At 36.8% G+C, this 21,817-nt stretch overlaps 1 protein-coding gene across 4 annotated transcripts in view; it reads left to right on the plus strand.

Moving 5' to 3' along the window:
* LOC106880926 (mitogen-activated protein kinase kinase kinase 7-like) overlaps positions 1 to 21,817 on the plus strand; it is a 427,548-nt gene that overhangs the window by 196,790 nt on the left and 208,941 nt on the right. The window lies entirely within an intron of this gene.

Genomic DNA, 21,817 nt, shown 5'->3' on the forward strand with positions numbered 1-21,817 from the left:
ATGATGATAATGATGCTGCTGCTGCTGATGTCTGCATCTCTTTCTCCCCCCTCCCCCCTTGGTATTGTATTATATTTTCACTGCAGAACAATGAATGGCAGCACTAACCTTAGTGAGGATTGAACTCAAAGCTTTAAGAGCCATAACTAGATACTCATTCGCTTTCCATTTAAATAGGGGGACTTGATTGGTGGGGATAAAAAGCAAAGTTGATCTCAACAGGATTTGGATGCAGAATGTAAAGAGCTGGGAACATTCTAGCAAGGGTCTTGAACATGTGGCTCATGTAGCCCACTGAGTAATTACATGTGGCCCATGATTACCCGACACAGTGGTTCTCAACCAGGGTCCATATGATCCTTGGGGATCCATATAAAATTTTGTTGTTAAAGTTTATGAGCAGTTACCTGGTTTAACTTCTACGAGACACGAAATATTTTAACAATTTTTTTATGCATTTCTTAATAATATTTAATCATGAAAATATAATTGGATTTTTTATTAACATGAGCAAAATAGAGATCAAATGGTAAAATAGGGATCACACAGTAACATAGGGATCACACAGTAAAATAGGGATCATATGGTTTCCATTGGCAAAAAATGGTTGAAAACCACTGATTTACAGATTGCACTGTGTAACATGATTTTTGTCCTTGGGTAGCAACTGTTATTTCCTATTTGCTTACCCCTGGAAAGTATGAAAAATGGCTAATATTTCCTTCAAACTTTGTTTTTTTTTACATTTATTCAAACCCTTAAGAATCCCTTTCAACTCATGGCTATGATACTCTCCCTCTACTCCTGCTCATGATCAGAGATGCACACATTTCCACACACTGTCTGCCACTAAAGGACATGCTCAACTGGTTATGGCCATACAACTGACAAGCAGATCTGTGGTATTGAGCAGAATATTTGCTATAATGATATTTCTGCTTCAGCAACTCAGTACTGAATCTGTCTGAAATGTAATGGAAAACTGGTCAGTTTGAAAACATTGATGCCCAGGTCACAAAAAGCACTGTTTGAAGGGGATAGTAGTCATTTCCTTTGATTTCTAGATAGAAGCAAATAGGAAATAACATTTACTGACCAAAGACAAAGACAAAAAAAAAAGAAGATATTTTGTTACATCGTGTTTATTCATCTGCATATAAAACTGTAGTCGCTGCAAACGTTGCCAAAAGCAAAAAAGAAAAACAAAAAAAAACTCATCTTCAACCTGAACTGACTGAATTCAAACAGATTTTAATAAAAACAATAAAAACTGTATATTTAACCTCTGTTTGTAAATATGACATTCAATAAAAATGTTTGATTTATTATATTTACTTATCAGTTTTGTTCTATAGCCTATATTGCACAACAGCTGTTGAGAATCATAACTTCCACTTTTCCCCATGTCATACATTTATTCTTAGTCTGTGGGGCCTCTTCTTCAGTATATAAGGGCTCTTTTCTTTTCCCATTTAGTTAGTACTACCCTACAGTGCTGGTCATTCTCCCAATCCATGGACTTTTGTAACTAAATAATGCAAAAAGCCATATTATTATTATGTGATCTTTTAGCTTCTGTATCTTGCTTCTTTCCATCGTTGGACTGTGGCCATGCTGGGGTACCACTTCATACTTATTCTATCAGTTTCTTTTTCAAAACTACTAAGCTGTGGGGACAGAAACAAATGCAAAATGAATATAACACTGACAACTCATTTTAACAGATATATTTACCAAAATTACATAAAAATATCTTGAAATACTAAAGAGTAAATTTATTCAATAAAATCACCATTGGCTTCAACCAGACGACTTTGGAATCTTCTGCAACTCTTCTGGATGGTCTCCTTGTTTAAGTTGGTGAATGCTGTCATAATCCTTGCCTTCAGTTCATCTTTGGTGTTACAAGGAGTTTTGTTGGTCTCTGGTTCAACTGCAGCCCACACATAATAATCAATTCAGAGACACCATCTTCAGGAAAAAGCGAAAGCCAAGCTGAGTAAGACAAGTATTTGTCAGAGTTTGAAGACCTCAATCCTTTTTTTTTTTATCAGCACCTCAGTGTTGGTGGTCAGTGGAGTGACTCAACACTTCTGTTTTGGGGTTCATGGTTCAATTCTTGAGCTAAGAACTTTTCTATCAACCAAGAAATTGTGCATAGAAATAGTCTTTTAATCATTCTGGTCTTTCTGTCCTTTCGTCTTGTCCCACCCTCTCCTCCTCTTTATTAATAGACGCATAGAAAGGTTTGTGTTAATTAAGTTAATTTCATTAAATTGAAATGATCTGACAATTATTTCTTCCTAAAATTTCCTTGGCTTAGACTGTTTAAAAATTTTATATTAAGAACTTTCTGAATATTTTAAGAGTGCATGTGCACACAGTTGGACATATTACTGTTTGTGTATGTGCATGCTAATATGCTTGTGTGTGTGTGTGTGTGCGGGCATGCATGTGTGTGTGTGCATGCATGTGTATGTTGGTATGTTCGTCTCTGTGTGTTGGTATGTTCGTCTCTGTGTGCTGGTATGCTTTTGTCTGTATGTTGCTAGGCTTTTGTGTGTGTGTGTCTGTACCACTGTGCATATGTGAATATGCTATTGCTGGTGTGTGGACATATTTATGGTGGTATGTGCTAGTGTATGTGTGTGTGGTAATAAATATTTTTGCATGCATGTGTACTGGTGTATGTACATGTATCTGTGTTTGTGCATACGTCTGTGTGTGTTTGTGTGTGTGTGTGGCAGTAGGCTTTCCATTCAGGCTAAACAGATTTGGTCTGAATCATCCTTATTTAATCATTTCTTCCTTCTTTGACAAAAGTAAATCAGTTAATGTTAACGGCAATGTTTTTGTAGCAGCAGATGTTCTTGTCGAATGAAGCGGTCGTTCAGCAACCAGTGGTGGTGGTAGCAGCGCGGGAAGTGTGTGTGTGTGTATGTGTGTGGGTGTCCCCCTACTTAAACCTGTAGTTTCGCTGTCAGGTGCTTTGTTTGCAATTTCCCTAATGATGTTCATTGTTGCACAAATTGCGCCTTCGTCATTACAAGAGAGCAGATTTCGACAATGGGTTGCGAGTGGATGTGCACTGAGCACTGACAGGTTGATCTGCTTAGTGAATAATTTCTGCTTCTGCTGGTGCTACTGTTGTTGTTGTTGCTGTTGTTGTTGTTGTTGCTGCTGCTGTTGTTGTTGCAGTAATGGGATATTCTTAAATGGTTATTGACTGGATTGGCGCCAAAGAATTTAGGCGGATATATGCTTGGAAACAGGTTGAATTAACGACCGACCTGCTGTCGTTCTCAGACAGGGAAAGTGTGAAACTCTAAGACTACCACAGAAAAGACCTATTCCATTGTTTTTGTAAAATTTTAACAAGGTTTCCCTGTTATTATCATCAAGTTTATTTACCATTTTATTTTCTTAAAAAAAAAACAAAAAAACATACACTAAAGTACTTTTCTAGGAATTACTCAGTAGATTCCAGAATTTAATGTTAGAGTTGGATTAAGTTCAAACTGTCCCCGACTCCTTTGTTTTTCCACCCTCTTTTCTATTTGTTGTTGTATATATTGCTTTCTTGTCCTTACCATTTTGTTTCAGTGAGGGCACATGACCAAGTGGTCCAGATGTTGCACTCACAGCTGTGAGATTTTGGTTTCAATTCCTGGATCGGGTGACATGTGTCCTTGAGCAAAACACTTCTTCCCATATTGCTCTGGGATCACTTCATCATCTGACGTGTGGCACATTGTGCACCACCTGCACAGGTTATGTCGATTTGATGTAGAGAGTGAGCTGATGTGCTGCACAAACATTTGATCACTTTAAAACAAAAATATCACTTACACAGGTTGGGGAATTTCAACCATGTTTCGTGATCTGCTACCACAACAGCACCTTTATAGGATCCAGTTAGCTTAAGACATCATTAGGAGGAACCACGTCCGGTTTCGGCCCCTACTCCTCTACCGTTTTGACGTGGCGGGGCCCCCCCTTTCGGAGGTGTCTTCAGCTCTGGTGTTGGGTGCATGTCTTCTTTCTTCTATTCCCTGGCCTCTTCGATGCAGCATCAACGAGTGTCAGCGTCCGACTGACTGTCTTGTCAAATTCCCCTTTTTATACCTGCTGCTAGGCTCCAGCAGGCTGCCCCAGCAAATTGTCACGTGACACTGTCTAAATTTCCCACTGCTAGGGCCCAGTAGGCAGCCCCAGAAAGTTGTCACATGACACTGTCTAAACTTCCTGGTGCTAGGCTCCAGCAAGTAGCCCCAGCAAGTTGTCACATGACACTGTCTAAACTTTAACTGACAATGGAGGGCACGTAATCTTAGCCCATGCATGCTCTAACTGAGATGTACGAAATTCCAGAACTATCTTTTTTCCAGACCCAAGAGACTGCTATTCTTTTTCATTACACTGACTAATAGAATTCACCCTTGCAGTGATTATGTGTATTTTAACACTTTCATTACCATATTTCTGTTGAAATGCACTTGCTCTGTTTCAATTAATTTTGGAAAAAATTGAAGAATTTAAAAATATAACTTCTCATTATTAACACTTTCACGGCCATATTTCTGTTGAAATGCATTCCCTCTGTTTCACTTCATTTTGAAAATAATGAAAAATACAATGTCATTATTTGGATTAATTTTGAAAATAATGAAGGATTTAGTAAAATAGGGTTGTCATTATTAACCCTGTTGTTACCATTATCTCTGTTGAAATAAACTGATTTTGTTTCGGTTAATTTTGAAAATGTTGAAGAATTTAGTCAAATGACATTGTCATTATTAACCTGGTGTTTGGAATTTAAATTGGCATGAAATTTTGAGGGAAATATTTAATTTAGATCACTTTAATACAGGAAGTTTGTATTATAGATTGAAGCTGGTCCCGTGTGGGTTGGTATCAAAAGGGTTAAACTGATGAGGGAACAAAATTTAATATGGAATTTTGATGGAATGTTTTAATTTCTTTCACTTTAAAACAGGAAGCTTCTATCATAGAGCCAAGGGTGGGCAGTCTGAAGTGGATTGGTGTGAAAAGAGCTAGGGTCATTCTGGTGGTCAATGCGGAAACTAGGGTAGGGGAGTGGTTGGTGAGAGCTGTACAAGCTATGTACAGGGATGCTACCAATAAGGTGAGGGTTGGCAGTGAGTACAGTGAAGAATTCAGGGTAAAAGTAGGGATTCACCAAAGATTGGTCCTTGTTCATCATAGTTCTCCAGGCAGTAACAGAGGAATTCAAGACAGGCTGCCTCTGGGAGCTCCTCTATGCCAATTACTTCGTTCTTATAACTGAATCACCACCTGAACTAGAAAAGTTCCAGGTGTGGGAACAAAGTCTAGAATCAAAAGGCCTTAAGAGTTAACCTAGCAAAAACCAAAGCCTTAGTAAATAGGAAGGCAAACAAATCACAAATCCCTTCAGGTAGATGGCCTTTCTCGATCTGTAGAAAAGGTGTAGGTAGAAACTCCATAAGATGCACCTGGTGTAAGCTTTGGACACATAACAAGTGCAACACTATCAGAGGAAGGTTAACGGGGAAACTAGCTTTTGTATGTGGAAGATGCATAGGTACAATAAACGCTGAAAGGTGGTGCTCCAGCATGGCTGCAGTCAAATGACTGAAAAGAATAAAAGAATGTGTGAGTGTATTTATGTGTGTGTGTGTGTGTGTGTGTGTAACATTGTTTTACCATTTCATTTTGTTTAGTAGTTCTGTCTCAATCTTTCTATTTTTCTCCATATGGGTGTGTGTGTGTGTGTGTGTGTGTACACCTACGCCCACAGCACATCTTAGTCTTTCCTGACTATTTCTCTCCCATTGTTCCCTTGCTCATAACTATTACATGCAACTTCCTCACCTCCAGCACCTCCCACCTATTCTCTAATTTCACAATTACATATCCCAAATATATCTTTTCCATCTCCCCGCCCTCCCCACCTACCTCCGTCCCTCCCGTACTTGTGTTTGTTCTGTCCTTCTTCTTCTTCAGGTGCCTTCTCACAGTTGCCTGAGTCAAATTATAATGTGATGCGGTCATCTGCTAAAATATTTTCACAGTCATGATTACACTGTCCAGCTTACAGCTAATTGCTGACAGCTGCTGACCATTGTATATCAGCTAACAGCTGACAGCTGCTGACCATTGTATATCAGCTAACAGCTGACAGCTGCTGACCATTTTCAATGTAAGATCGTAAATGAATGCACAGCACCCCACTCGACCATTGCTCTTTCTCTCTCTCTCTCTCTCTCTCTCTCTCTCTCTCTCTCTCATCATTTGCTATGTAATTCTTCCAGTTGTTGTTCCCCCTCTCTCTATCTACCTCCCTCCCTCCCTCTCTTTATATATAAGCACAGGCATGGCTGTGGAGTCAGAAGCTTGCTTCTCAACCATATGATTCTGGGTTCAGTTCCACTGTGTGGAACCATGGCCAGGTGTCTTTTACTATAGCTTTGGGCTGACCTTGTGAGTGGATTTGGTAGACAGAAACTGAAAGAAGTCTGTAGTGTGTGTGTGTATATAAATATAAAATAGGTGCAGGCATGGCTCTGTGGTTAGAAACTTGCTTCCCACCCACATGGTTCCGGGTTCAGTCCCACTTCCTGGCACCTTGGGCAAGTGTCTTCTAGTATAGACTTGGGCTAACCAAAGCTTAGTGAGTGGATTTGGTAGACAGAAACTGGAAGAAGCCTGTTGTGTATATGTGTGTGTGTGTGTATACAGGGATTGGGCAAAATAATGGAACCACCTTAAAATTTCAATCAGATTTATTTTAGTGTGGCGTAGGACTGCCTTTGACAGTAATTACACCTTGAATTCTATGAGGTATGGACTCGTACAAAGTTTGAATTGTTTCCAAAGGAATTTTTGTCCATTCTTCAGCTAAAACAGTCCCCAGTTCTTGTAGTGATGATGGTGGAGGATATCGACTCCTTACTTGTTTTTCTAAAATGCACCATAAATGTTCAATAATACTGAGATCTGGGGACTGTGGTGGCCACATAAAATATTCAACTTCACTAGAATGTTCCTCATGCCATTCAGTAACAACTTTAGCTGTATGAATTGGTGCATTATCATCCTGAAAGATTGCGTTTCCCTCTGGAAACAGTTCCGCTACCATAGGATGAATTTGCTTAACTTGACTATTAATTCTGCCATGAAGGGAATCCATTGGGCCGGCAGATTTCCAAGTTATAGCCTCCCAGATCATCACAGATCCTCCTCCATGTTTAACAGTTGGAAGAAGGCAGTCTGGGTCAAATACGTATATTGGGCTTTGTATATTTTATCCCAGTGTCACTTTGATGGCATCCGCTGCTCTCTCACTCAGTAATAATAATAATAATAATAATAATGATAATAATAATAATCCTTTCTACTATGGGCACAAGGCCTGAAGTTTTGGGGGAGGGTTATGGTTGATTTCATCGACCCCAGTACATGACTGGTACTGATTTTATTGACTCCAAAAGGTTTAAAGGCTAAGTCGACGTTGGGGGAATTTGAACTCAGAACGTAAATGTGAACGAGATGTTGCTAAGCATTTTGTCTGGACTGTTAATGATTCTGCCAGCTCGTCACCTTAACAACAACAATAGTAATAACAACAACAATAACGGTGGTTTATTTATTTATATAAGGCATTTAATCTTGAGGAAATTTTAATTCGTTAAATGTCATTGTTTGTTATTTGTGTTGTTTTTTGCTTTCTTGAAGTTGTTTTCTTAGTAATTACATGTCAGCTTTAATCTATTCTGTTAGGCTTTTGTTTGTTTGTTTGTGTCGTTTTTTTTTTGTTTACGTTGTTTACGTCTCTTCAGTGTGTGTGTGTGTGTGTGTGTGTGTGTGTGAGAGTGAGAGATAGTGACAGAGTTATATGAAGATAGATGTTTATCTGCAATGTTTGTGTGTTTAATATGTGTGTGTGTGTGTCTAGGAGATGTGTATCTTTGATGCCTGTGAGATGCGTCTGTTTGATGTGTCACTGTGTAACCGTATGTGTGTGTGCGTGTAACAGTGTGTATGAATGTGTATTAGGTATTAGTACATCTGTATATGTATGAGTACATTTGTATGTGCATATGAGTATATGTGTGTTTGTCTGTGACTGTGTGTGTATGTGTGTGAGGAATGTGTATCTGTATGTTTGTGTGTGTGACTTTGCATGCGTATGATAACGTGTAACATGCCTCTGTATATCTATGTGTGTGTGTTTGTGTCTGACTATATGTGTGCGTTTTTGATTACTTGTTTGTAAACAACATATATAAGTATGTATCTACATCTGTATGTGTGTGTGTATGTGTGTCTGTAACTGCATGTGTGTAACAATGTGTATAAGTATGCATCTACATGTGTGTGTGTTTGTGTGTGTGTATTTATAGCTACATATATGTGATGGGTATATGTATGTATCTGTGAGTATGTGTATGAAAGTGATTGATGCTTGAAAGATTTCACATATAAACCATTCCAATGTTCAGGGCTTCATCACTCCTGAAGTAGGAACCCTTCCCTGGACTCCTTCCATCACTGTCTGTCTCTGGCCAGTCATGGCCATGTAGGAGCTCATCCCATCATCTTGTCTTTGGTCAGCCTCTTTGATCTTGTCCATTGTCTTGTTGTCCATCTGTTGTCCTTCAGTCACGCGATGTGACCAGCCCATCTGTATTCATTCTGTTCTTGATGGTTCTTAAGATGGTATTGACTCTCATTTGCTGTTGAAATGAGCAGCTACAGGGCGTCCCCAAAGTTCGGACACATAGGCAAAATGTATATTTTTAAGAAATAAGCATAAAATTTTCAACAACATTTTATTCAGTTGGAATACTAACAAAGAACAACTTCAATATGATTTCCACCATTTGTGATGCAAGAGGTTGATGTGCTTTTGCAAAATTCATGTGAATCCGATGCAATAACTCCACAGAGCCATGTTTGAGCACATTCACTCTTTATGCCTTTCATCAAATGTGTTGTGCCTGTGATTCAGTCATTTGGCTGCAGCCATGCTGGAGCACCGCCTTTAGTTGAACAAATTGACCCCAGGACTTATTCCTTGTAAGCCTAGTACTTATTCTATCGGTTTCTTTTGCCGAACCGCTAAGTTACGAGGATGTAAACACACCAACATCGGTTGTCAAGTGATGTGGGGGGACAAACACAGACACACAAACATATACATATCTATATATCATCATCATCATTGTCGTTTAACTTTCCATGCTGGCATGGGTTGGATGGTTTGACTGAGGGCTGGCAAGCCAGATATATAAAAAAATATATATATAGTTAATGAGATTTCCTATGTATCGAGACTTAAAGGATACCTTGTACAAGAACAATGACCTGGTGAGGAGGCCACTACATAGCTGCTCAATTTGCTAGAAACAGCAACCAAACTTCTTTCTGAGAATCTCATTCTACCATCTCACAAAGAAAAAAAGACACCAGTAGTAATTCAGTCCTAGATCCCCCCACCTTCCAGAAGAAATTGTCATTGTTTGGCATGTCTTTGATCATGTCTCTGTGCCCAAGGCTGACCTAGGGTTAAACAACGACAATAGTAACATGTGACTGTGGCATATTTTTTGTTTATTATTTTATCAATTGTATTGCAATGAATTATGGGATGTAGTCAACCCATGGAAATATAACATTTGAGAAAAAAATATTAAATTATATTTTTGAAAAATATCTTGACCGTTATGACCCCCCCCCCCCCCACCTCAGCCATTTTCTTTCTGGATTGATTGTTTTTGATTTAATAAAAAAATCCGAGTGGATTATTGCAATGGAAGGAAACTGTACTGTAAAGAATTTATGTTGTGATGGTGGAGATGGTGAGCATGGTTACTTGTTTTATTCTCAAATGTCTTTTTCCCTCATATACAAGAAAAGGGTTACATTATCTCACATGTCCCTCTCCAAGCCCCATTAAAGTATGATTTGAGGGAGATTTGACTACTATGTCTATCTAAGCAAGTTAACTGACCTCGTTAGCTTATTTTCATCATTGCTGTGTGATTTGAGGGAGATTTGACTACTATATCTGTCTAGGAAGTTAAGTGACCTTGTTAACTAATTTTTATCATTGCTGTGTGATTTGAGGGAGATTTGACTACTCTGTCTGTCCAGTGAGTTACGTGACCTTGTTAGCTCGTCGTTCTCGTTGCTGATCTTGTAACAGTGGTCGGGTTTTACTTAGTTCATTTTTGTTTTTGCTATTTTGCTTAAATTTTTAATTATTTTATTTTCTCGTTTATTTTATATTTAATGTAGACATTGCAGCGAAAAAGATGATTGGTGAGGTGGGGGGGGGGGGCCGAGATGGGGTGGGGGTGACAGCATTGGTGATGTGGAGAGATGGTGTTAGGAGATATTCTACTGGAAGATGTTTTGCTCTCCTCTCTTTCTCTCTCTCTCTCTCCATCTTTCTCTCCTTGCAGCCAAATGTTAAGATTCTAAATTTCATTAAAGCAGTTAATATAGGTTTTAAAAACAACACCAACAAAAAAAAAAAAGAGAAAAGAAACTAAACAAAACAAGAGCAAAATAAACTAAAATGCGATGTTTATACAAGTGAGTGTCTCTGAGAATGTAAACGATAATATAATGGCCTATCGATCTACGAATCGCAAAAGGCCGGCGTCAGAACTGTTCACTGTTGAAAATCTATAACTTCTGTTGCCCAAAGCACCCACCACCAACGCCACCAGTGGAACACCAACATCACCAGCAACACCAGCAACTGCACCACCATAGCCTCCACCAACAGCACTAGTACCATCAACACCAGCATCACCACCACCATGATCAGCCTCTGTATCACGTACATACCCTGGTCTGGCACCTATTGGATACTGCTAAATGAGCATGGTGTGTATGTATGTATATGTATGTATGTATGTATGTGTGAATGTGTGTGTGTATATAGACAGAGGTAGGTATGTGTGTGTGTATATATATATATATATATATAGTTGTGCATATTTATGAGTTCATATATGTGTGTATGTGTGTATAGAGAGGTAGATAGGTGTGTATATATGTAATTGTGCATCTTTATGGCTTTATGTATAAATGTGTGTGTGTGTGTGTGTATATATATATATATATATGTATATATGTATATATAGAAAGAAGTAGGTATGTATATATGTAGCTGTGCATATTTATGGGTTTATGTATGTATGTATGTGTGTGTGTGCATGTACATGTGTGTGTGTGTGTGTGTGTATGTATATATTATAAAGAGAGAGAGAGATAGGTAGATAGGAAAATGGTATACAGAAAGTTTTGCATATGTGTAGATAGGCAAATATATGTGTTTTGGTAGACCTACTTGCAATCACAAATATATAGATACAGAATGACTGAGAAAAATTGCCCAGTTACATAGGTATGTATATATATATATATATATATATAACACATTTATAATACGCATGTATATATTTATATATATATATACATACATACACTCATGTATATATATCTGTGTATGTATATGGGGGGGAGAGAGAGGTGAGGAGATGAGCTTCTATATAAGCTAGAGAGATAAAACATTAAGCATAGATTTCCAACAAACACCCGTCCCAGCACACCTCCCTGCCCATATTGAGCCAACCCCTTAATGGACAGGCTTTGTCTCTTGCCGAAATGCTAGCTGACTGAAAGTACAAAACACATAAAAAAAAAAAAAAATTTTTAATAATAATAAAAGACAACCCGCCCCCTCCGCAATTATACATATAGATATATATTATGGCCATATTATTGACTAAAATATTGGACAGAAAATCATAGTCTTGGAGCCTCGATCTAATTACTTCACTTACTTATAAAAACAGAATCTGATAATATAAATTCTTGAATTCCTCGCTAAATATCAACATTTGCCCTGTCTGTGCCCATTCTGGCTTTTCTTCTTTTTTGTGTGTGTGTCTAGTTTTATATCAACATTATATAAACAGTGATAGGAAAACAGTGAGATTGATAGGAAGACAGATAGATAGAAGGATGGATAGATATAGCTGTCTATGTATCGTAACTGAATGCATACACACTATTGATAAGGCAAATTACTGTAGTTTTTGTCCTGAAATAACATCTTTTATGGAGTTGCCATGTAAAAAAAAGCACAATATATGTTAGAGACATGTATGGGGCTAGCTGTGAGTAAGTGCCATTACCTTCAAGTGTTTAGTTAAATTAACCCTAGTTAATTTAGTTCATTTGTTTTCTTCAAAGCTCGGTACTTATTCTTTTGGTCTCTTTTGCCAAATTGCTAAGTTACGGGAATGTAAACAAACCAATACCAATTGTTAAGCAGTGCTATGATGAACAAAGACACACACACACACACACACACACACACACACACACACACACACACACACACACACACACATCTCTTTTGTGTTAACTTTTGAGAAAAAGAGGACTCAAGACCACAGTGGAGATTAAGGATAGATTTTATTTTGGTTGAATCAGTCTCTCTCTACTCTGAGTTTCACCTTTAAGTACACAGGATCTTCAGGCAAGTTACATCATAGTCTGTTATAATTTGCCTGCAGATCCTTTGCACAATTACAGGTGAAACTCAGAGTATGCCCTGACTGGCTCCTGTCCCAGTAGCACGTAAAAAGCACCATCTGAACATGGCCGATGCCAGTGCCACCTGAATGGCTCCTGTGCCAGTGGCACATGAAAAGTACCCACTACACTCTCGGAGTGGTTGGTGTTAGGAAGGGCATCCAGATCAGACTGGAGCCTGGTGTGGCTTCCTGGCATGCCAGTCCCCAGTCAAACCTGTACACTGTTGCATTATTTTCACTCTACACTGCATCCTTACACTCCATCCTTGTTATACACTGTTATACTACCACCACCACACATTCACTGTACATTGTACTCTTCCAGTACGCCCTCACACTACTCACACTTATATCATGCCCTCACACTACACTGAATATACACTTCCTTCACACCCTGTGGGCAGGGACAACATATTTCATGGAAACTGAAGTTCAAAATTTGCTTCTAAATTAGGGTTAATACATCAAACTAGAATGAATTTCTGATTCATCAGGAAAAGAATTTAAAAACACTGAATATACACTTATATCACACCCTCATTCTACACTGCCACTACACTATACACTTCCATTATACCCTCACACTACTCTGAATATACACTTTCATCATAGCCTCACACTACATTATATATACATTTCCATTGCAACCTCACTCTACACTGTATATACACTTCCATCATAACCTGACACTACACTGTATATACACTTCCATCGTAACTTTACATTATATTTCCATCATATCATCACTTTACGCTTCCATTAGTCTCTCATTTTACTCTGTACACATCCTTCACATCCTCACACTACACTGTATATATACATATACCTTCTGACACAGTGTCACACTACACTGTGTATACACTTCTGTCACACCCTCATACTAGATTACACTTCCATTACACCATCAATTTATACTACCACTAGACTCTCACTTTATTCTATACACTTCCATCACATCCTCACACTACACTGTGAATACACTTCCATCACACCTTCATACTACATTACACTTCCATCATATCATCACTTTACACTATCACTAGACTCTCACTTTATTCTCTTCCATCACACCAGCACACTACACTGTATATACTCTTCTGGCACACTGTCACACTACACTGTATATACACTTCCATCACATCCTCATTCTACATTACACTTGCACCATCTCATCACTTTACACTTCCACTAGACTCTGACTTTACTCTATACATTTCCATCACACCCTCACACTACACTGTATATACTCTTCTAGCACCCTATCAAACTACACTGTGTATACACTTCCATCACACTTTACACCACACTACCTCCTTCCACCAGACTACCTCCTTCCACCAGACTACCTCCTTCCACCACTCCTCACTCAACACTGCACACTTCCAGCACACCATTCCTCAGTGTCCCACCACCACCACCACCACCACACACTTTACCACTGTGGACTACCACTAAATTCTACACTGTACGCTGTCAATTACTGTACTGTTATTCACATGCCCCACCCCCTCCATCTCACACACCATCACTCACTTCTTGGTACGCCACCACCACACCATTAATTATGCTCCACCGTTCCTACACTGTGACGTACCACTACTGACTTCTGTGTTCAGCCAGAGGGTCTTTCTTTGGCTACCGTCTTTGCGTTTTGTTTGGTGTTTTCTGTTTTACAATGGCGATTAACTTGTCATACTTGTTATTCTGTTAAATCCACCATCTTCAGGAATGTTGTGATGTGAGGAAGGTGGCATGAGATTATCCCCCACTCTTCCAATCCCCCCACTTCTCTCTTTCTCTCTCACTTTTTGTCTGTTCCTCTCCCTCTCCCCCTCTCTCTCTTCCCCATCTTTCTATATATATATATATATATATATATATATATATATATATGTATGTATGTATGTATGTATATTTATATGTGAATATATATGTATGTATATATATATATATATATATATATATATATATATATATGTGTGTGTGTGTGTGTGTGTGTGTATATATATATATATATATATATATATATATCTATGTGTGTACATATGTATATCTATATGTGTATGTATGTATGGATATATATATATATGTAGTTATAAATATATCTGTATGTGTGTATATGTGTGCATATGTATGTATATATATATATATATATATATATATATATATATGTATGTATGTTTATATATGTATATATATGTGTGTGTGTGTGTGTGTGTGTATATATAGGTATGTTTATATATATATATGTATATATATATATATGTATGTATATATATGTATGTGTGTATGTATATATATATATATATATAGATATATATATATATATATATATATATAATCTTTCTCTCACACATATGTACACAAACACGTGAATGAAGAACGTAAGTAAGAAACAACAACAACACTAACAACATTAGCTAGAGAGAATAAACAAGAAATAAAAAATGCAGACCAAACAATCAAATATATAATAATCCGTCAAACAATAAACGTAAATTTTAAGAGAAAAACATGCAAAATACCACTGCATCTGCAGCTCCCCACCCACATCTCTCCCCCACTACGCATCCCCCCCCTACATCGCCCCCCCCTCCACATCTCCCAAAAAATAAGAAATATATATATTGACTGTTATTATTAGTAAAATAGTTGCTTTGTTGTCTTCTTTGGAAACAACAGCAGCAGCAGCAGCAGCAGCAACAACAATAATAATAAATATAACAATGATAATAATAATAATAATAATAATAATAATAAATATAACAATGATAATAATAAAAATAATAATAATAATAATAATAATAATAATAAATAAAACAATGATAATAATAATAAATATAATATTGATAATAATAATAATAATAATAATAATAATAAATATAACAATGATAATAATAATAATAAATATAACAGTGATGATGATGAGGATAGAAATAATAATAATAATAATAATAAATATAATAATGATAATAATAATAATAATAATAATAATAATAATAATAATAAATATAATAATGATAATAATAATAATAATAATAATAATAATAATAATGATGATGATGATAACAAATTTATGTTCGTTTTGTTTTACTTTTTGCTTTATGTATGAGAAATTCCAATATTTTCATTTTAACCCTTCTGACATTCCATATATCCTAGGTTTTATGGGAAGTTTCTGGAAGCAGTTAGCCAGTATTTTCTATTGTTGATTATTTCTGCAAAGTTCTCTCTTTCTCTCTCTCTCTTCCTCTTCCTCTCTCTCCCCTTTTCTCTCTCTCTCTCTATTAATATTACTGTGTGTTTGGAGGTGAGATGGCCTGGTAGTTAAATGAATGGAGCTCGGTGCTGTCTCTCGTGGTCAACAGTTCAATCTGCTGCTGGCTGTTGAGAGCTGAACAGCATTTCATTTCATTTCATTTCATTTTCGTACACTTCATTGCTTCTCTGATTCACCTAGCTGTCATTAGTTAGAGGTACGATTCACCTTGCTGTCATCAGTATGAGGTACAAACCAACCCATTTGAGATTGTTATTAATGTAGGCACAGATGTGGCTGTGTGGTTAAGAAGCTTACTTCCCACTTGCATCGTTTCAGGTGCACTCTCGCTCCACATCTATCACATTAGCCCCTGGCCGACCAAAGCCTTGTGGGTTTAGTAGATGGACACTGAAAGAATCCCTTCGTATATGTATATGTGCTTGTGTCTCCTTATCTTGACATTGTGTGATTGTTGTGAATGAATGTCATTCATTTGCAATCTGCTGCATTGCACATGTTCTGGCCATGGGGAAATATTACCTTATTTGGAGACAGGTAAGGGTTGGTGACAGAAAGGGCACCTAACTGTAGCAAATTTGCTTTGGTAAACTCCATCTGACCCATGCAAACATGGAAAAAGTGGACGTAAAAACAATGACCTTGATGATGATTATGATGATGAAAGCCTTGTGCATTTAGTAGATGAAAACTGAAAGAAGCCCTTCGTATATTTGTTTTTGTCTCCTTGTCTTGACGTCATGTGATTGTTGTGAATGAATGTCGTTCATTTCCAATCTGCTGCATTGCACATGTTCTGGCCATGGGGAAATATTACCTTATTTGGAGACAGGTAAGGGTTGGTGACAGAAAGGGCACCTAACTGTAGCAAATTTGCTTTGGTAAACTCCATCTGACCCATGCAAACATGGAAAAAGTGGACATAAAAACAATGATGACGATTATGATGATGTTACTTGTAAGAGACTGGATATTCTTGTTAGGAGAAAAAATGTTCCCTCTTAATTATTTATCACTCTGAAACCAGGACCTAAGCACTGACCTGTACCCTACCCATGCCACCCTGCTCCCATCAGACTTTGGGAATTATTTCTTTATCTGTGATTTTTAATCTTTTAACCCATAGTTCTTTTTTTAATTTGAATCTGTTTGGATATTTCTGTAAGTGGTTATATTTAATTTTATCAATTGGGAGTTATATTTGTGGTTTCCATGTATGTATACATATGTATGTGTATGTACATATGTATGTGTATGTACATATGTATGTAGTGTTTGTGTGTGTACATATGTATGTATGTATGTATGTATGTATGTATACGTAATTCTATTTGACTTATTTTTGTGTTAATTATCTTTTAATTTGATTATCACTGTAGTTCATTAAAATTGATTTTTCTTCTTTTATTAATAGTAAGTTTTATTTCTGATTTGGTATATGTGTGACTCTGGCTGTGTTGGAACAAAGGCTGTTTGTTTAAGAAATTTGCTTCACAAGTTTGCTTCCTGGTGATTTTAGAAGTTCTTCATTTAAACTGAATTTAAAGTAATACCATATTGGTAAGGTACCAATAAATGCTTTGTTATTATTGTTGTCCTTAGTTTTGGGCTGCAAACCCAATTAGCCCACCGCAGGAGCTAGCTTAAAAGACTGCACTGATTGTGGCTTTTAAGCTGCTATTTCATATGAGGTATAATCAAGTGTTTTGTATTTGCTGTCCCTTTCCCCTCTCATACAACTCTTTACTTGAAGGAGGTAAATTTATCAATAGTTTATCTTAGGTGTAGGAGTGGCTGTGTGGTAAGTAGCTTGCTTACAAACCGCATGGTTCCAGGTTCAGTCCCACTGCGTGGCACCTTGGGCAATTGTCTTCTACTATAGCCTTGTGCCGACCAAAGCCTTGTGAGTGGATTTGGTAGACGGAAACTGGAAGAAGCCCGTCGTATATATATATATATATATATATATGTATGTGTGTGTATATGTTTGTGTGTCTGTGTTTGTCCCCCCAACATCGCTTGACAACCGATGCTGGTGTGTTTACGTCCCCGTAACTTAGCGGTTCAACAAAAGAGACCAATAGAATAAGTACTAGGCTTACAAAGAATAAGTCCTGGGGTCGGTTTGCTCGACTAAAGGCGGTGCTCCAGCATGGCCACAGTCAAATGACTGAAGCAAGTAAAAGAGAGTAAAAGAGTTGAGATTCACTAGATGGAAACTGAAAGAAACCCATTGTATATATTTATGCGTGTGTGTGTTGTTGTCTTAACATGATGTGATAATGTCACTGCCATGCAAGCAGTGTCATTTTCAATATTCTTTGAGAACTTGTTTGGCCTTGGAGAAATATTACTCGCTTGGAAACAGGAAGGGCATCCGACTACAGAAAATCTTCCTCAATGAATTAATAAACTCTGTCTGACCCACGCTAGCATGTAAACGTAGATATTAAGAGATCAGCAATGATGATTGATGGTAATGTTGGATGTTGTAATTTTGACAGAAGAGAATAGAGTGCTATTTCTAGCAGGTCATCGTGCAGCCACTTTGATGCACCCTGGTCGGTTTGTAAATGATGTTCGTAGGTGTGTTTTCTGCATAAGTATAGCGAGCTGTAGCTGTTGCTGGAATCAATATATTTTGGAACAGGATGGGAAAGTGGGTGGGTGAGAAAGAGGAGGTACGGGAGGGAAGGAGGGAGGAGGGCAGGAGTCAAAGCTGCATAAACTTCCTTCATTTTTTTTATTTCTTCCTCCCCAAATGCTACATTTAGAATGTTTAATGCATTTGTTTATTTGACACATATGGTGTTTCTTGCATTTCGCTTTGCATTCACACATTACTATTATTATTATTATTATCATCATCATCATCATCATCATTATTATTATTATTATTACACATTATTATTATTATTTTTTTTTATTTTGTGAATTTATATTTTTTCCATTTCCCACTCAGAAATGTGGGAAGAAAGCAAAATAGGAAATGAAAAATTAAAAAGCACCCCCCCCCCCCAAAAAAAAACAAACGAAAAAATGCAAAATAAAGAGAAAAGAAAGAAAAAGAAGAGTAGATATTTAGTGTTAGTATGGCTAAAGTGTTTTAAAAATAACAAACAGTATATTTCTGATATTATTTATTATTTTGTCTGTCTGTTACTCTACAATCTGTTTGTCTATCTCTCTGTCTATTTATTTCTCACTCTGTTTTTTTTTTTTTGTATTTACCTGTCTATTTGTCTATATTCACCAGAATTTACTTTATATAGACTGTTGTGTAAGCATGTATCTCTGTATACAGTAAAAGCAAAACCAGTGACATTCGACATGCTCTTCATCCATAGCCCACCCGATATTACGTAAACAAGAAATATTATTTTACCCAGTGTTACGTAACCGAATAATTTTTCTAAAAGAACAACAACAACAAAAAAAGCAACGGAAATTTTTTTCTTTTCTCCTCTACATTCGTGGTCACTGTTTGAATCTATTATTGAGAATGCTATTATAGCTGCTAATTGCTATCAGAAAGAAATTATTTTCCTCTACAGCTTTATATGTCTGTGTTTGTGTGTATATGTGTGTGTGTGAGAATGAATTTTTTTTTTTTTTCTAGATATATGTCCGATATTTGAATTTATTGAGAATACTTATGTAGCCACCAATTGCTATCAGAAAGAAATTATTTTCCTCTGTACCTATATACATGTGTGTGTGAGTGAGTGTGTGTGTGTGTGTGGATGAATTTTTTTCTACATATATGGTCAATATTTGAATTTATTGAAAATACTAGTATAGCTGCTAATTGCTATCAGAAAGAAATTATTTTCCTCTTTACTTATATACTTTGTGTGTGTGTGGATGAATTTTTTCTACATATGTGCTAGGTGTTTGAAATTTATTCTTGCACTACCAACTACTATTATTATAATAACTACCAATATCAGAAGGAAATTGTGTTGCTATGTAATTATGTCCGTGAACGTGTTTTTTTTATTATTATTTTTGAGGGTTTTTTTTTGTATTTTGCTGCATTTCATTTCTTGTGTAACAAGTTTCATTTTGATTCAGTTCAATTCAATTCCTTTTTCTATTACATTTTGCTTTTAATATAACTCATTTTGTTTTCATTATAACCTGTAATTCACCTCAGACAATTGCCAAAAAAAAAAAAAAAAAGAAAGAAAAAAACTGGGGGAAAAAAAAAGGAAGCAAATCTTTTATTTTGGTTAATAAGTGTTGATAAAAGAAATTTAGACTCGCTAGCTTCAGTAGTTTCTGAGTTGGCAGAGCGAGCACTGAAGCAGTAAATCAATCAATCAACCAATCGCTCAATCAATCAATCAATCAATCAATCAATCAATCAATGAAGCAAACAAGCAAACAAAATGGTTAGTAAAAGTGGCATCTAAGTTTTTAGTGGTTGGTTTATGTTAATAGTGCTGAATGGTGATCATACTACATGGTATGAGAGTCATTAGGCTGCTGTGAAAAGACGTAATATCTAATGTATCCAAAGCCATTCATTAAAGTCTGAAAGAATATGTTTATTGTCTCTATCTCTGTGTTCGCTTATCTTTCAACTGTCTTCCTACCCATTTATCTCTCTATCCAACTACTTTTCTCTCTCTCTGCTTCCATCTTTATATGCTTGTACATGTACATTATCTGCCTTCCCTCGCATTTGCTTCTCTATATATGTCTCCGTCTGCTTGTCTCTTTGCCCATCCAACCGTTCTTTGACTGTCTGTCTTCTGTCTATCTATCAATTTGTATATCTAGCTATCTCTCATTTCCTCTCTCATGCTATCCATCTATATAACGTATTTCCTTCCACTGGTCCATGTCTATCTGTTCTTTGTCTTTTCATCAATGTAGTTGTCCATCATAGCTTCCATTTATCAATCCAGCCTTCCTTTCATACATCCAGCTACCTATCCATCCATCTATTCGTCTCAGGTTTGTACAGAGATGATGGCTTAACAATTTCAAGTATACATGAATAGTTGCACTGTAGTTAGATTTTGAGAATTTTAAGGAAGTTTGGCATTGATATAACTTTTACCACCAACCGAACCATGGTTAGCTTCACGGACATTACTTTAATCTACAAGACCAACAAATTCTACCACTAGAGAAAACTTTATGGTGAAAACATATAATGTCCATTGGAATCCAAACCACTTCTTGAGCAATGATTTTGAATTTAGTTGTTGATATTTGTAGAAGAACCTAAATTTATCCTCTGAGACAGAATTCTTTGATAGAGCTGTACCCCACCACCACAAACTGTTAATGAGGAGTAACTTTAATAAGAATTTAGAATGCATTTAGGTCCCCCCTCCATACTTCCATCAGATGAGTTAGGAAAAGGGATATAAACTGCTTCAATCCTCCGTTTAACTTAGATGTCTCTAAGAACTAACCAGCTGACTTTCATCTCTAATTAGGCAATGCTTCCCAAACAGATACATGCTACCAGCTTTTTAACCCTTTCATTACCATATTTATTTTGAGATGCTCTATGTTTCTTTCATTTAATGTTATGTGTTAATTTAATGTGTTAAACTTATCTTTATTAATGTATGTTGAACTATGCATAGATATATACAAGATTTACACAGATATAAGAGTTAGAACTTGTGATCTTCCCATGGACCTTTTTCTTTGGAAATTTTTGCTTGCCGCACTAAAAAGTTTCCCCTCCCCTCGTTTATACCATTCCATAAACTTTACTGAAATTTTTAACTTCACCTGAATTTTAAAGGAAAGCAAAGGTGATTACTCTCACTCGTAAAGTCGGTACCACCTCTCAGGTAGAAGCTGTTGCCAGTCACTGAGATAGCAATTCCATCATGTGACCCTAGGTGGCCCCACTTACTAACCAATGGCAGTCAGCCTTATTTGGAAGCAG

The sequence above is a fragment of the Octopus bimaculoides genome, chromosome 21 (assembly GCF_046866305.1).
Source record: "Octopus bimaculoides isolate indiv1 chromosome 21, ASM4686630v1, whole genome shotgun sequence".
NCBI classification, from domain to species: Eukaryota; Metazoa; Mollusca; class Cephalopoda; order Octopoda; family Octopodidae; genus Octopus; species Octopus bimaculoides.